Here is a 17,828-nt window from a genome sequence, read left to right as displayed (position 1 = left end):
TTGGCCCGACAGGTCCACACTGAACCTCTGAATAGTAACCCACCCAGACCCATTACCCCAACCTATGACTAATGCACCTAACCTACACATCACCGAATACAATGGGCAATTTAGTATGGCCAAATCTCCACTTACATGGAGATAAGACTTGGCCTTAAACATCAGGACCTTTTCCATACTTCTTGGTTTTCTTTTATTTCTGCTTTTTTTTTACCTGCTTTGGTTTTGTAACCAAGATAGCACTGGAAAATGGCGATGCTGTACACTTTTCACTACAATCATGTATTCCTATACTTGGGTGCACATGACAATAAAATCCAATTGTAATTCTAATTCGAGATTGGCTTCTCCTCAATCATACTCTAGGTACAGCAAAGAAAATTCAACACCTCAACTCTCTCTTTTAGAGTCTTGCATCCTGACATTTGTCCTCCTTGTTCCTGAAATCCTCCCCAAAGTACCTGCTGAAATTAGTAGGGTTAAATTCTGCAGGCAATCTCAACTTGCATTTTGCTCGCAATGTTTTGGAAGTTTGATAAATTAGTTGATAATCCATTAGAGATGTTGAGGATTCTAAGATTGCCATCGTGCCAGAAGATTGCCATCGTGACATTTCACTAATAAATACCCGAGGGGTAACCCGCGCTGTTGGAGATGCCTTCTTTTGCGGTGAGGCATTCAGCTGAGGTCCCCTCCCTCCCCCCCCCCCCCCCCCCCCCGTCTGCCCACTTTGAAGGGCAAAATCCCACGGCACTATTCAAAGGAGGACCAGGGAGTTACCCAGAGGTCCCCAACAACTTCCGTCCCCAACAGCATTGTGAAAACAGCTTAAAATAGCCCAATATCATGTTGCTGTTTGTAAAAACCTTACGGCACTCGAAGCGACTGTTGTCTCACCCCTGCACCACAGCAGTACTCCAGCCTTCTGGTGCAAGCTGAGTTTGCAGAAGGTGCTATATAAATGCAAGTTCTTTCAATTCTTTGTTGGTCTTAACTCTCTTCCCCCTACCCCCAGCTCCCCCAACCACTTTGTCAGGCAGCAGCTAAGGGTTTTTGAAGCAAGAACACGATCTGCCAAGTGGATTAGGGTTACGTGCCCACTGCTGGCACTCACGCCCACTTATTTGGGAAAGCAGAAGACATCCCACACCTCTCACTCTCAAAGCGAAACAATGATGGAAATATCTTACTGGAACAAATTTTCGATTCAACATCCTAACCTTTTTCTTGTACTCATGTCTGAGATATGAATATTCATATTATAGATGATTGGCTGTATAGTGACACAGGCATCTGCAACACACAATGACTCTCTTGCCAACCATCAGCCATGACTTACCAATATTCCCTGACAGCAACAATTTCAATAAATTAATCAAACTGCAGGCCCATAAAAATGGCGTTTAAGTATGAAAGAGCTCTAATAGAAAGTTTACAGCACAACGTCGAAACAAATTATATCAGAGCAGAACTGATATTTAATTCCCCATCAGGCAGGCAGGCCGCATTTTCAAAAGTGGCAGCAATAACTAAGTGTTGTCAAGAGAGAGAAAATCCAATTGGCGTTTGATAATTTATCATTTCTCCTGTGATAAGTCGCCATTTACACTTCACAGATATAACAAACTTGTTAAGAATCATGTCATGCCATATCTTTCATGTTTAAATTGCATTAGATCTAAACAGGCGCCTAATTACACTCGCCGAGCTTCTTGTAACATGCAGTCGTCTCTGATTAATGAATTGGCAGTGGCTTGCTGTTCTCAGGAGCCCTGGTGGTTTGGACTCTGTTTCTGACCAGCTGTCTCTGGCCAAACACAAAACCAATGGCAAACTGCTCAACTTACCTAGTGTATCTCTCCCACCTTTGAGAGTGCACAGTATGCACTGCCCTAGTGTTTTATATACATTACTCACCTTCCCTGGCCAACTTCCTTTGATGGCACGATGGCTCAGTGGTTAGCACTACTGCCTCACAGTACCAACAACCTGGGTTTGATTCCAGCCTCAGCTGACTGTCTGTGGGGAGTTTGCACATTCTCCCCACTCTGTGAGAGTTTTGTTTCGGGTTCCTCCCATAGTCCAGAGATGTGCAGGTTAGGTGGGGATTGGCCGTGCTAAATTGCCCATTGAGTCCAGGGATGTGTAGGATAGATGGATTGGCCCTGGGCAATGCAGGGTTACAGGCATAGAGTGGTGGGTCTGGATTGGATGCTCTTTGGAGAGCCAGGATGGACCGAATGGCCTGCTTCCACACAGTCAGCATTCTGTGAAAGCAACCTCACAGAAAGACAAACAAGTCAGCCCCCTGCACACTTGTATATATTTGGTAAACGTTATGCTGACATGATAGATAAATGATCACTGCAATCTTTTTTCAACCCAGAGTTACATTCAGCGATCAATTCTGATCAGAGCTGCTCCTCTGCCCAAAACCAAAATCCTCAGGGACCCTTAGGCTCTCGCTGCGCAAGATTTTATACTAACAAGTACAGTTTCACAAAGCATATGTGTTTTCTCTAATGGTTGAGTTGATAATGATGGGGGTTGTGGAACTGAGTGTGGTTTCTGCCCCACTGTCCACCTCTAATTGTTTTGCATCTACCCAAATGAAAAAGGCAGTGCAACATGTGAATCAAACATACTGGTCCCACTCATCCTGTATACATCGAAAATGCAGGGCCAGTACACCCAGTCCATTCAGTTCCAAGTGCAGAAGTTCTTTTTTCATGTTTATTCCCTCTGTGATGTGTTAGCTCACATCTGAAGGATCAGGGAACGCACCTCTGGCTGCAAACTAACACTATTCCCTCACTGTCGCTTGGTCAAAACCTGGAATTCCCTCCCTAAAGGCACTGTGGGTAAACCTACAGCAGGTGGACTGCAGCAGTTCAAGAATACAGCTCACCACCACCTTCTCAAGGGCGACAAGGGATGGGCAATAAATGCTGACCCAGCCAACGACATCCATACCCCATGATAGAATAAAAAAAAACTCATTACGCTGCCTAGACACTGTGTGTGGGAAACATTCCATGTAGGAAGTGGTGAGAATGGGGAACTCACGATTATTAGCAGTAGGGGAGTCAAATAACAGAGATGTACTGAAGGGGGCTAAGTACATCCGGGTGCAAAGGATACTGAAGGGGTGGAAGAAGCTCCTGGACAGGTTAAATACTGGACTTTGCATTTTCATCCACATCCCACTGGAGAATTAACAGAAACAGGACTGTGATTTGTCACTGGTGTCATGCTACAAGCTCAAGAGCCATCTTTCCTCTGATGTAAGGCCACAAACAGTATCTTTTGTATGTCTGGTAATGAGATATTTGTCCTTTAACAGTGGGTCTTGCCCACTGACAAATCGCTTGCCACATCAGTGGGGCGTCTGCTTTGGGCCCCAGCTATGCTCCCACCATCACAAACTGCACAGTAGCTGCATCTTTGCCCTCAACCGTGTGTCGTCTTTTTGCACCAGGAACCTTCCTCAACCCGACTTTAAATTGCTGCGAGCGTTTGAATTTTGAGTGAGTTAATATCCAGCCCAGTTCTGCATCAGACCACTGAGCCTGTCCTCCTGCCATGTCCGGTTGCTTCAATAGGATGTACATCTTGGCACACCCTTTGAGGCTGTCAAAGCTTAAATCCAAACAAAATCTGGAAAGCAGCAATCCCTGTGCTATTACACAATGGACTGCAAGAAAGGCCATTTCAGAATTCCATATAAAACTGCAGCCTGTTAAGATCACCTTCAGATTTTCACTGCACAATATCAACCCTTCAAATTTCCTTGATATCATACCCTATATTTCTCTCTGCCTGATTTACCGGCTTCCAAGCAGTTTTGTTTTTCTAATATAATGCTCTGGATAGGTTTCCCCAGGTCAGTTTGGGTGGTACAGTTGTCTCAGGACTCAGAAGGTTAGGGTTTGCAAGGCTTTGTGACTGTGTTGTTATAAAATGTAGCGTTGTGTGGAGGCGCTGTCCTGTGAACACGATAGCCATTGAATCCTTTTGCCTGTTTCGGTGGATATCAAAGAATATGAAGAGAAGCAGAGTTGGCCCAATATTGCACCCAATTTTCTTCCCTCAATCAGTATTACTTTAAAAGATTTACTGCTCTTTCGCATTGAATCCCTACAGCGTGGAAGCAGGCCATTCAACCCATCGGGTCCACGCTGCCTTTCAAATAATCGCCCCACCCAAACCCACCATTTCCCATGGCTAACCCACCTAGCCTTCACATCTTTGGGCTGTGGGAGGAAACCCACACAGACACAGGGAAAACGTGCAAGCTCCACCTGAGGTTGGAATCGAACCCGGGACCTTGGTGCAGTGAGACAGCAGTGCTCACCACTGAGCAATTGCTCTTTGTAGGGCATCAGCATGACAATGGGGCTTCACCTCAAAATAATAAATGGGGTTTGCAGGATAGAAGCAGGTCATTCAGCCCATTAGATCTAGGATGATGATGATAATGCCCCACATGAACCTCCCCAACCTTACTTCATTTAACCCTATCAATACATCCACCAATATCGCTCTCCCTCATGCACTTATCTAGCTTCCCTTTAAATAGCAACTTTCAGCAATCTAAAAGTGACCTAAAGGTCTTTTACAATAAAAGCATGTGGAGCATTTCCGGAAACTGGCGACAGACACGACATGTTGCTACACAAATGCAAGCACTTTGTTTCATGCAAGATGCAGGAGTACTTGTGAGCTTGGGAATGTTAACATTTACATGCTAATTTGTGAGACTTCTTCTGCTGTCGACCTGGACCCAGGTTGAGGCTTAAAAACTCATTTGACTTAGACTAGCAGGGCAAAGCCTTCACCTTCTTAGTCCGAACTGCCTTGAGTTAATTTGTGCTTCAATGTAAACTAAAACATAAAGATACAAACATAGACAATTACAGTTGACCTTGAATGAACAAAGTATAAATGAGTACAGACAATTTGCCTGTTTGTATTTATTGCAAAAGTCACGAGAAAACATTTTCCACAAGGCAAGTCGTTAGGATCTAAAATCCGCTGAAAGTGTAGCGGGGGACTGGGCCAGTTGGAACATTTAAAAGGGAACTGGATTCTTATCTGAAAAGGGAGAACATGCAGGGTTACAGGAAGAAGGCGGGAGAATGTTGCAAAGTGCATTGCTCATTCAGCGCAGACATGATGAGCTGAGTGGCTCCATTCTGCACTATAATAATTCTGTCACTTTTAACAAAATTACAGCATTTACAACAGTTACAAAACAAAAACACACCTCATGACAAGTTTCAACAGTTTGAGTGTAGTATTTACAACCAGGGCTTCAACCTAATTATAACTAAGTGGCAAAAGGGCGAACACCCTTATGTAAAATAACGTGAATATTTGGCAACTGGTCCCCTAATTAAAAGATGCTTCCCATAATTAAAAAGAAACATACCACTAAAACTGCTGCTGCTGGAAGATAAAGCATTTCAATTTCTGGGTAACTCATTACAACACGCACATACAGACTAAAGGCAAAACACAAGTCTGCTATTCTTGAAAGACTCCCGAAGTCCAATTTACTTTAGATGATCTTGGACAATTTACACTTTGTTCAGTGCGCTAGTGTAGAGATCAGCTCTGCTGGCATCTGCTCACTCATTAGCAATGTGAAGAACAGTCTAATTAGGGTATAAAAGCAATATGGTCCTGTGCATCAGCCAGATTGTTTGTCACTCCATCACAGAATGCAACGGTTCCTGCTGGGAAAATGCTGTCCTGATTTCATTCTCTTTCGTCAACATCGGTAAAATAACCCCAAGCATGCAGATGTTACCGAATTAAACCCAAAAGGATTTTTCATTATTTAATTTAATGATGCTGCTCGCTCGAGATGTGGAAGATAATGAAAATGGATGCGGCTAAATGTATTTGTAAATAGATGACAAGTCGAGAGAAGAGCAGCTGGTTGCACAAGTTGTTTCCGAACCGAGGGACCCTTTGTGATTGAAGGGTTTGTTTGCATTTGGAAGGCCACTAAATAAGCTGTCTTCCTTCCATGGAGTATTTACAGCAGGCCACTCAACATGTCTGGCCTGTGCTGGTGCTAATGCTCCACGAGCACCTTGTCCTGCCTCTCTTCATGTGACATTCTCCATCATGTTTCCATCCAGCTTCCCATTAAATGCATTCTGTGCCTCAATACGTTTTATAGAATGTCTGTTTAGACAGCATCCAATTAGACAGATGGCAATACAAATGTTCTTGCTTTTCTACTCATTTGATGTGCTTGTTTTGCTGGGGAATTCTGCAGGATTAGCCATGGAAATTCAATTCTGTACCTCTCAGCATGAGCGTCAAGAACCTGCAGTGACCCGACTTTTCACCTATATTCTGCTTTTAGCACAGCACCCCTTATTCTCCCACAACTGGACTCCTTCATCTGTTGCACAATTGGCTATACACTGCAGCTGATGCACCTCAGAAACAATTGCCATTGCCCAGAAAAGTCAATGATGCGAACACTGACTTTTCCAAAGTCGTCATGGAGTCATCCAGCACAAAATCAGACCCTTTGGTCCAACCAGTTCCACATCGACTATCATTCCCAAGCCAAACTCACCCCACCTGCCTGCACTTGTCCCTTATCCCTGCAAACATTTCTCATTCATGTACTTATCCAAATGTCTTTTAAACGTTGTAACTGCACCCAAATCCCACCACTTGCTCTGGAAGTTCATTCAGCATAGGAGCCACTCTCTGTGTAAAGCAAAAAAATTGCCCCTCACCTCTTCATTAAATCTTTTTACTCTCACCTTCAATAAAGAATATGCAAGTAACATTAATTATCTGAATTTTCATAAACCCTTAAATAAGCCACCTCTCAACTAGTTTGCCTTGTAAATTAGAAACTTGCTGCATTAGTAAAAATTTGGACAGGCTGAATTAGAAACTGGCTCCAACTTTACAGGGAAAACTTTACAGACATTCAGTGTGAATGCCAGCAGTGATACTTCCTAATGATTGGATATAGGGCTCCCATCATGGTTTTTACTATCAACTTAGACAGTGTTGTCCAATAATTTTGCAGACGATAACGCTAGTTGGGCAAGAGTTCAGATATAGCAGTGTAATCGAATACAACGTTTTTCAAAACTGCAAAATTGAGTTCCCTTGGCGCAGCAGCAGCCTCAGAGGTCCAGGTTTTCATGATGCTCCTACAGAAGTACACAGCCATAGCTGCTTGTCTCCCAGAATCTGCATTAAAAGTGTGTCAGTTATAAAAGCAGCTTTGAGGTGACAGTACTGATAAGAAGAAGCATTCATCACGAAGGCGCAAATGGAACAGTACATAATTAAACTAGTACAATACAATCCCTGATTGTTGCCCTTGAACGTCTCGTAATGTCTTGCATTTATACAAAAATTCCACTCCCTCCAAACATCGCAAAATGGGTTAAAGCCAACTGGGGCGTTTTGGGTGTGGTCACTGCTGTAATGTAGGAAATGTAACAGTCAATTCACAGGCCGCAAGACTCCATAGGCAATGTTATAATGAACAGATCATCTGCTTTTCAGCGCCATTGAGAAATATCGGGTAGGTCACTCAGGAGAACTTCCCCCCCCCACCCCCCCCCCCCCCCCCCCCCCCACACCCCCCGCTCTCCCCACCATTGTTCTTCAGATAGGGTGATGGGATCTTTCAAATTCTCACATTCTTAGAGGAGAGTTGGGGGGTCTCAATTTAATGCTTCATCTGAAATTTGACACCTCTGACAGTACAAAACACCCTCAGTGGTTCACTTAAGTGTTAGCCTAGACTGTGTGCTCAAAGTCCCTAACTTGTTGACTGCTACTCAATGAACCATTGCTATCAATTAAACTTTTATTGTTTTATTGTGGTGTGGAGGTAACAACAAGTCCTGCACGATAAGAAGAGCAGTGATGAATAGGAATAAATCTTCACACAAAAAAAAATTCTGGAACTTGGGGAACATTATCCATTCAACATTACTGAATTGGGGCGGCACGGTGGCTCAGTGGTTAGCACTGCCGCCTCAAAGCACCAGGGACCTGGGTTTCTTCCTGCCTCGGGTGACTGTCTGTGTGGAGTTTGCACATTCTCCCCGTGTCTGCACTGGTTTCCTCCAGTTGCTCCGGTACCTCCCAGAATCGAAAAAATGTGCAGGTCAGGTGAATTGGCTGTGCTAAATTACCTGTAGCGTTAGGTGCATTAGTCAGGGGTTAATATAGGGTAGGGGAATGGGTCTGGGTGGGCTACTCTTCAGAGGACCAGTGCTGGGCTGAAGGGCCTGCTCCATACTGTAGGGAATTAAATCTTATCTAATATCATGAAACATGAATGCATTAAGCACAAATCAGACCTTCTTCACAGTGTCTGGCCAGGCACTAGATTATGTGTATTGTATAACTATAAAATGTAATTTGTTTACAATTGCTTTGCTGTTCACACTGGTCAGGGAGAGCTGCATTTGGGTGAACATTACAATTCTCTCCCATAATATGTATGAAAGATCCCTTTGTGTTATATGCTGAGAGCTCTCTCTGTGTCCTGATCAACACTGACCCCTCCACCAACTCAAAAAGAAGCACCTTAACTGGTCACCCCATTCAGCGATGTTTACATAAAATGGTTTCCAGATTCGTCCATGTAAAATATTCACAGTAATTCACTGCATGGGGAGTGTCTCAGAGAGATAAAGTAATTTACACAGCACATTATCACTTCCTGAGGAGGTCTGTCACAGTGCCTCATATTTATTGAAAGTATAGAATCCCTACAGTGTGGGAGCAGGCCATTCAGCCCATCAAGTCCACATCTGCCCTCCGAAAAGCAGCCCACCCAATCCTTGCATTTCCCATGACACTATGGGGAATTCAGCATGGCCAATCTAACTTTGGATTGCAGATCTTTGGACTGTAGAAGGAGACCCTCACAGACATGTGGAGAAACTCCACACAGACAATTGCCTGAGGATGGAATCAACCTCAGGTCCCTGATGCTGTGAGGCAGCAGTGCTAACCACAGAGCCATGGCACTAATGATAAATGCTGGCCTTGCTCTTATCCTTGAACAAATAAATGAATACTGTACATGAATAAATAAAGCAATGTGTTTATTGTGGTTATGTAAGCTAAGGTGGGAGGGACACAGCTCTGAAAAATGGAAATGTGATCAAATGATCAGTTAACGTTTTCTGGCTAGTATTTGATGATGGTCAAATATTGATCAGTTCATTGGGAAAAAAACAAATCTGCTCTTCTTCAAACTCAATATCTTCCAAAAGACAGACCGTTTATCAATGCAGTGCTCTGTCCGTATTAGCAGAACTTTCTCCATTGAATCTTAGTATTGGCAGTCGTGTTTGGAAGTGGCTAAAGCCCCTCAAATTAGGAACTAAAAAATGGCGTCATCCACAACAAGGTTATGGATGGGAGCACAGCACCAAGTGAGCTACAATAACAGTCAACCCACAATGCTGTGATTGACTGTTAGTTGTAATCTTAATCTGAAAAAAATAAAACACTATTTATCTGGTTGATCCTCATTAATATTTATTGTATTTTGAAATCTCCAGTTAAGCATTCTATTTGAAAATAGGTGCACTGAATTGTGAGTGAAATGTGAATCAGAAATAATGTTTGTCAAAACTCTCGATGGCAAGACGAAAATAGGCAAGTCATGCAGCATTTTTATGCTGGATTTCAGACTCCAAGGGTTTCCCACTCCAAATAAATGAATGTTGTGCATGTAACAAATGGCAGGAGTCAATAAAGTGCTGACAGATACCAACATAGCTCATGCAAACTGAAGACCATGCTCCCATTTAGTTCAGCAAGTTAAAGCTCTGTTTTCCTGCACCATAAAATATATGGGGGAAGTGAGGAGAACACAGAACAAGGCAAAATAAATGTTGATATAGTCAATATGTAAATTGAATTTTTATACAAGAATGGCTGTTCATCAGTGTAATGCAGTTTGAAGATGGAAGAAAGAACTGGAAATACCAGAAGCAGTGAAGTGTGAACGTGAATTAGGCCGAGCAGTGGGTATTGGCTTCTGCTCGGACCTAGGAGGGAATGTATTCAGCAACTTGCAGCCAATGTGCACATAACTCAAAGAAAGAGAACAAAAATTGCAGGAAAAGGCACACATGCATAAACACTTGCGCATTCAATCAGGCGTGGGCACATTAATAGACAGGGGAACGGATGCAGAAACACAGGCACGCACACACACAGCAAGGCACACATATTGTCAGGCAAGTATACAGTCAAGTGAACATAGGCATGCATGCATACAAGTGCACACATATAGATAGTCGCAGGTAAAGACATACAGGCAAACATACAAAAAATCACAGACATACAGATAAACAAAGAGATACAGACAAGTATACACTGACACAGGCACATAGATAAATAGGAGACAGTGAGGACCGCAGATGCTGGAGATCAGAGTCGAAAAGTGTGGCACTGGAAAAGCACAGCTGGTCAGGCAGAATCCATGTGGGCCCCACATTGCTGATGAAGGGCTTATGCCTGAAATGTCAACTCTCCTGCTCCTCGGATGCTGCCTGACCTGCTTTGTTTTTCCAGCACCAAACAGTTTGACTTAGATAAACACAGACAAGGCATGCACATACACAGGCACTCGCATGCACACAATATCAGAATACACATATACAGACACAGGTACACTTATGCACAAATACATAAACACAAACAGGCACATATTCACACGCACAGGCATACATGCATGCACTGACACAGACAGGCATACACGTGAACAAACTAATATTCACACCGGCAAACTGGTACACAAAGCACCTGCAGATACAGTCATACGCTGAGACCCACTCAATCATATATCACTGCTCAGACCACTCACACAGAAAGGGTACAAATTCCATAGCACAGTGAAGGAAATCTGACTGCTTTCTGCTCGGTTCTGCTTGAAGTCGGCACAAGGGTGTGGAAATCCTAATCATGTTGTGGCAACAGACCTTTGAAACTGCTGTGGTCAATCAGTAGTTTTAAGCTCTCAACTATTCTGATTACCAGGTCTCAATCGCCAGCAGAACAAACAGTGGCAGCTGATTGAGGCACTAAGTATGGGCGAGCCCACAAGTCAAATCCAGGTTCGCACTGCAGCATCAGACACAACAGAACTATGATGATGGTGAAGGTAATAACCACCATGCAAAGTGACACTTATTGTGCCCATGTGGGTTTTCACCAGACACTGATACAAAGCACTTCATCCAACAGCAGCTGGAGGATTCCTTAGTTATCATTAATGTGAAACAAAAACCAGGAACAATCTGGAAGTTCATTGCAGATTAGTCCACAGCAGAGATGAAGTCAATAGCCTAGTAGGTGCAATAGTGAGGCTAGCAGTAGATATCAATAGTAAGGGCTAAACTGGCCAGTGACTTCTACTGCAATTTAATGAAGAAATTGGAAACTCTCTATCTGAAGTGCCCTGCTCCTATACAAACTTTGCTACACTGGACTTTAAGAGATTCCACCTTCAAGCACACACGCAGAGTATATTTGTGGCATTTCTTAAGATAATACCCAAAAAAAACATCAAAAACATTATGACGCATCCATTAAAGTGTTGGTGCGTGTTTAGTGCTACCGAGTTGCTACAAAACAAGGCTCCTAGTCCTAAATGCCACATGTCCAGGTTTTGATTATTGTTGGATATTTAACAAAAATTAAAAATATTTCTTTTTTATTTTTTCTTTGCCTTGTTTTTCTCCTGCTTTCAATGCTATCTTTAGTTCACTTTCTGTGCATGATTATAGCAGTGATATCACTAGACTAGGAATCCAGAGTCCTAGGAGAACAATGGTTCAAATCTCACCACAGGAGCTGGGAGAATTTAAAAGTAATCAACTGATAAATCTCATATACAGGGTTAGCCATAGTAATTTTGTTCATAAGAACTGCTATCTATTGTTGCAACATACCCATCTCGTTCACCAGTGTTCTTTAGTGAAGGAAATCTGCCATCCGAATCTGGTCTGGCCTACGTGTGACTCCATCACACTGCAATGTGGCTGACTCTTAATTGCCCTCAGAAATAGCTGAGTAAGTTCCCTGGCTCAAACACAATTAGTGACAGGCCACACATGCCAATCACATCTCGAAACCGAATCCTACTTTGAATTGAATATTAAAATGTAAGCTTTCTGACTTGAACCTGTGTGCATCGGTAAGGATTCGTCAGTGTTGTTGGTTAAGGAAACACACTGTTGCTTTGTTCTCTGCAGGGAGCCCTACTCTGAAAAGTTCCCATTAAAATCAACACAAAGTCTGAGTGAAATGAACAGCAAGCACAGTCCTTTTCCCACTGGGTTCTGAACTCAGGCCAATGTACTGAATTCTAGAAATCCCTCCAGCACTGATGCATTGAAAAGTGCACAGGAATACTTATAAAATTGGGGAAGGTGAAGGGGCTTAAGAAATGATAAATTTTCATTGGAATCAAGTCATCAAGTGATGGACAGCATAGAGATAATGAATGATGTGCAAATAACAGAGGTAGGGAAGAAAATGGAAACATGGAAAACCTGGGGATCAGGAATGAAATGTGAATGCTGTTCTTGTGTTAGTATTGACACAAGCATCACTAAAATCCTAAACAAAACATGACAGGGAGGGGCTGAACAGGCTGGGGCTATTTTCCCTGGAGCGTCAAAGTATAGGGTTAACCTTATAGGGATTTATAAAATCATGAGGGGCATGGATAGAGTGAATAGCCATGTTTTGTTTTCCTCAGGATAGAGGAGACCAAAGCGAGAGGGCATAGGTTTAAGGTGAGAGCGAAAAGGCTCAAAAGGGACCTAAGGGACAACCTTTTTACAGAGGGTGGTACATGTATGGAATGAGCTGCCAGAGGAAGTGGTGGAGGCTGGTACAATTACAACATTTAAAAGGCATCTGGATGAAAAGGTAAGGTCAGAGGGATATAGGTCAAATGCTGGCAAATGGGACTAGACTAATATCTGCTCAGCATGGACGCGTTGGACCAAAAGGTCTGTTTCCGTGCTGTACATCATTATGACTCTGGTACCATACCAAAATTATTTTAAGAAAAAGAATATACTGAAAACGACAGCTGAACGGCAGTAAATTTCTGGAAATTAGACAACATATTCACTTTGACACTTATTTCACTTTAACCACTATGTGCATATATAACTTTGAATATTACTTCATCCTTTTCCACAGTGTCAGCATTGCAATACAGAATAAGGCAGCAAGACAGATAGAAAATATATTTATATTATTGCAGGTTCTGGTGGCTTTCCAAAGCCAACACATTTTCATTGCTATAACTATTCTCCCTGCTTTGCCTTATGAAATATGCCTTGCAGAACCGTGAAACGCTACAGCACTGAAGACGTTATTTAATCCTGCATCTTTTACACCTTTGCCTTTCTCCCAGTTGAATCCTTCCTTCACTGTCTGTGCCCTTTACGAATCATTTTGCAACCATCCATCTCTTTTGAAATATTAAGGGATTCTGCTTCACAGGCAGCTCACGGTAGAGTGGAGAATTCTAACTGCTCTTTGTAAGGAATGGTTTCCTGATCTGGCCTCCTTGTACTCTTTTAGGAATCAAATGTTTTATTATTTTGTTTGGCTAACTAGTGGCAGGCTATCAAAACCCTCTGAATCTTGTCAGCATCAGTGAACAAGCTCAAACATCTCAAGTCTCTCTATGTGACCGTGAGACCCCCCCCTGCTGACTATGAATCCCTAGCGGATTTGGTGATACATGTTCCATCACTTTGAATTACTCCCAGAGCTCAGAGCACAAAAGCAGGTTCATTGATATTTATCCCTTAACAAAACAAATAGCCTTCATGAGAATGAAACTGTTTTCTCCTCTCCTTCCCATCCAAGCCATTGATTTGCATTGGGGAATGGTTGCATTGGTGCCACCAGCACCTTCAACATTGACTGACCAGTCTGCACCAATCGATAGTAATCCTGTCGTCAGACACACACACACAGACATTTGCACACGCACACACATACTGACATTTGCACACAAAACCACAAATAAACATGCTCACACACGTGCACAGAGTCATGGAGATGTGCAACCCTGAAACAAATCCTTCAGTCTAACTTGCCAATCATGCATCCCAAATTGATTTAGCCACATTTGACCATTACTGCTCTAAACGCTTCTTGTTCAAGTATCCATCCAGATGCCTTTTAAGTGTTGTAACCATACCCACCTCCACCACTTCCTCTGGCAACTCATTCCATACATGCACCACACACTGTGTGAAAAGTTTACCCCTCAGGTCCCTTTTAAATCTTTCCCCTCTCACCTTAAAACTATGGCCCTAGTTTTGGACTCCCCTACCCTGGAAAAAAGACCTTGTCTGTTCACCCGAGCTACGCCCCTCTACTTCATAAACCTTTATAAGATCACCCGTCAGCCTTCGAAGTTCCAGGGAAAATGACCCCAGTCTATTCAGCCTCTCCCTGTAGCTCAAATCTTCCAACCCTGCCGACATCAATGTAAATCTTTTCTGCACCCTTTCAACTTTAACATATTTCCTATAGCAGGGAGACCAGAACTAAATGCAATACTCCAAAAGTGGCCTACCCAATGTCCTGTATAGCCACAACATGGCATCTCAATTCCTAAACACAGTGCACTGACCAATAAAGGCAAGTGTACCAAATGCCTTCTTCATTATTCTATTTACCTCTGACTCCACCTTCTAGGATTCATGACCCACAGTAACACATGCACTCACAAATAAACACGTGCACACACACATGCACACGTAGACCCATAGAAGCGCATGCATACAACACAAATTTAAAAATCACACAACATCAGGCTATAGTCCAACAGGTTTATTTGGAAGCATTAGCATTCGGAGCGCTGCTCCTTCATCAGGTGGTTGTGACGAAGGAATGCCGGTCCTTCATCACAACCACCTGATGAAGGAGCAGTGCTCCGAAAGCTAATGCTTCCCAATAAACCTGTTGGACTACAGTCTGGTGTTGTGTGATTTTTAACTTTGTCCACCCCAGTCCAAGTCATACAATAAAAATGTGCACAAACACACACACGGAGGTACATACCCAAGTATAGACACACACATGCCCTGACACAAAAAATTCACACAAATATGCAAGTACACCGACTCAGGCACACACACCCACACATATACATTTGCAAACTGGGAGTCACCCAGCTTTCACTTGTAGCCACCACATTCTAGTCCATGTACAATGATGTCATTTATTGCCATCCATTGTCCAAATGAATTTTTCTAAGAAGGAATTAGGGCCAGTAAGATTTCAGATCTATGTCAGTCACAAGTATAAAAGCAATGGTTTCAATCAATAGGCCATTTGTAATTTTAAATAGTAATTTATCAAATGTTTCTTGAAGCACAGAAGGAGGCTATTTAGTCTGTCCTACCCGAGCCTCAACTTTGTATGAGTTATCCAATGAGTCCCACTTTCGTGCAGTCCAGCAATGTTTGCCTTTTGAAGAATCTGTTAAGTATTTTGATTTTAAAGTTATTACAGACCATAGTACTTGTGTCAGTAAAAACATTCTCCTCATCTCTCGCCAATTTAGCCAAGCAATTAAAATCGACATCTTTTAGTTTTGATTTTCCTGCATGTGGAACAGTTTCCCTGGCACCATTGAGTTGACCAGAACCCTTCATCATTATGAATATCTCGAGAAATTTTTCCCACAACATGCCCTGCTCTAAGAAATCAATCCTAGTTCCACCAGTCTCTCCATGCCACTGATGTCTCTCATTACTGCAGAAGACGTCAGTAAATCTCCTCTGTACCCACTCTAAGACGATTATTATTAATTTTTTCATTTGAAAAACACACACACACACAACAGGTCACAAGCTACAGACTGGCATGCTTGCATGATTTTAAGAAAAATCACAGCTTCTCCTAAACTGTAAATGATAGGCATACCTGATCCTGAACACATCCTCACTTCACAAAATGTGAAACTGGTGGACCACGTCTTGGAAATCTGTATTGTAGGGGCTTCCATGACAACTTGTTTTTGCCTTGCAATTAAAGACTGAAATTAAATCTACATGTTGACCTGTAATTTTGCCATTGATACAAGGGCAACACGGTGAATACTGGCTAATTCAGTAGTATATTGTATTTTCCTTCCTTGAAATTGCTAACCTCAGTTTTGGGACTTGCACACTTTCAAGATGCTAGATGTAATTGATCACACAATTGTGGAAGGTTGCCTGTGCAAATCAAGCTATGGGCTGATATTCTCTCAGAGGTATTGTTTGCAAGTCTATATCTAATAACAACAAAAAAAAAGACGACACAAAAAAGGCACGCTGTCTTCTTTCAAATTATTTCAAATGATTTCTGAGAGCAGCACAATCTGTAAGGATTGTAAAATCCATACACTTGAAAGGCCAGCATTCTGTCGTAATTTCAGAGGCTCTCACATAAAGCGCCCCTATTGGGAGCACAACTTCCGTGGTGGGACTTTTATGCAGTCTGTACAAAAGCAATTCAGATCTAGTTTCACAGAGTTGCTGCAATTCTCCAACTGCACTCATTTGCTGCTATGTTTAAGCCTTTTTCAAAAAAAAAACTTCAGTGAATTACAAAAGCTTTAAGGAACAAAATCCTTTCAATTAGTACAGCTCCCAGAGGAGCCAAAACTATCCCGCAGCATTATAAGACGGGGCCCTTTCAGTTTCTCGACAACCTTAAGTCCAGGTGTTTAGTTCTGATTACATATTCTTAGCAGAAGCTAATATGATTAATTATGCAGCTTCGTTCTTGGAGCTAGCAAAGTGGAGATGGATCTCGTATATTTCATGACATTGCATTAATATTTTGCTCCCTTTGGAGACCCAGTGCCAATGGTGCCAAGTAAACTCAGTTGGGCTGAAGAGCTTGACATTTATGATTGATGGTGCTGCTTTGACAGAGGATATATTAAAATACTACACAACACAGAAATCCACTGTTCCATATTTAGCAGCATGCTGGTAAAGGAAATTATCTTAATTATGAAAGAATTATTCCTATTCTTGAGTACCCATGAAAGATGAGTAAAGCTTCATAAATCTAGCTAATGCTCTGTGCTGAATGGTCACAAAGCAGTAATGAAACCATCTGTCCATTTCCAGGACAAATGAAGAACTGACGAGCTGAAAATCCACCAACATGCAAATAAATTCAGTGTCACTCGATTACAAACCAGCAAAATAAACTGGTTTTCACACCTCATCTATCTCCATGGGGCATCAAAGGTCCCTGCTATGGAGGCAAGAGACTAGAAAGGCTATTTCTTCTCCTGGGTCTCTTCTGTCATTGTTCATTGAAATCATAGCTGATCTGTGCCTCACTCTGTATATTTGTATTTGACTCTTTGACTTAATTCTTGTGGTTAACAAGAAAACTAATCTACCTCAGATTTAAAATTAAGAATTGAGCTTGCATCCATTGTAATTTGTCGAAGGGAGTTTCAAACATCTGCCAGCCTTTAGCTAGGTGTTGCTTAACTTCACTCCTGAAACAGTTGGATCTAATTTTTCAACTTGCTTTTCTTGCTTTTTCACCATAGACATCCTCAATTAGTGAAAGGTGTTTTTTCTCCCTCTATCTACCTCATCTGGTTGTAATCTTTGATCAAATCCACCCCCCTCCCCCACCCCACTTAACCTTCTAACTTGCAGTTTTCTGTGATCTCTCCTCACAGTTTATCCTTTGGTGCCAAGGTACCATTTTGTCAAATGTACACCCCATTTCTTCCTTCCTGAGATGTG

The 17,828-nt window shown here is 42.3% G+C and overlaps 1 protein-coding gene across 4 annotated transcripts in view; it reads right to left on the bottom strand.

The window, feature by feature from the left end:
- Window positions 1-17,828, bottom strand: part of LOC122551916 (receptor tyrosine-protein kinase erbB-4-like) — a 1,076,277-nt gene that overhangs the window by 1,041,559 nt on the left and 16,890 nt on the right. The gene's annotated exons all lie outside the window — the stretch shown is intronic.

The sequence above is a fragment of the Chiloscyllium plagiosum genome, unplaced genomic scaffold, assembly GCF_037043375.1.
Source record: "Chiloscyllium plagiosum isolate Xiang-an unplaced genomic scaffold, Cpla_swu_hap1 HiC_scaffold_7, whole genome shotgun sequence".
Classification (NCBI taxonomy): domain Eukaryota; kingdom Metazoa; phylum Chordata; class Chondrichthyes; order Orectolobiformes; family Hemiscylliidae; genus Chiloscyllium; species Chiloscyllium plagiosum.
The sequence above is the reverse complement of the archived record's forward strand: the minus strand, read 5'-3'. Positions and strand labels throughout refer to the sequence as shown.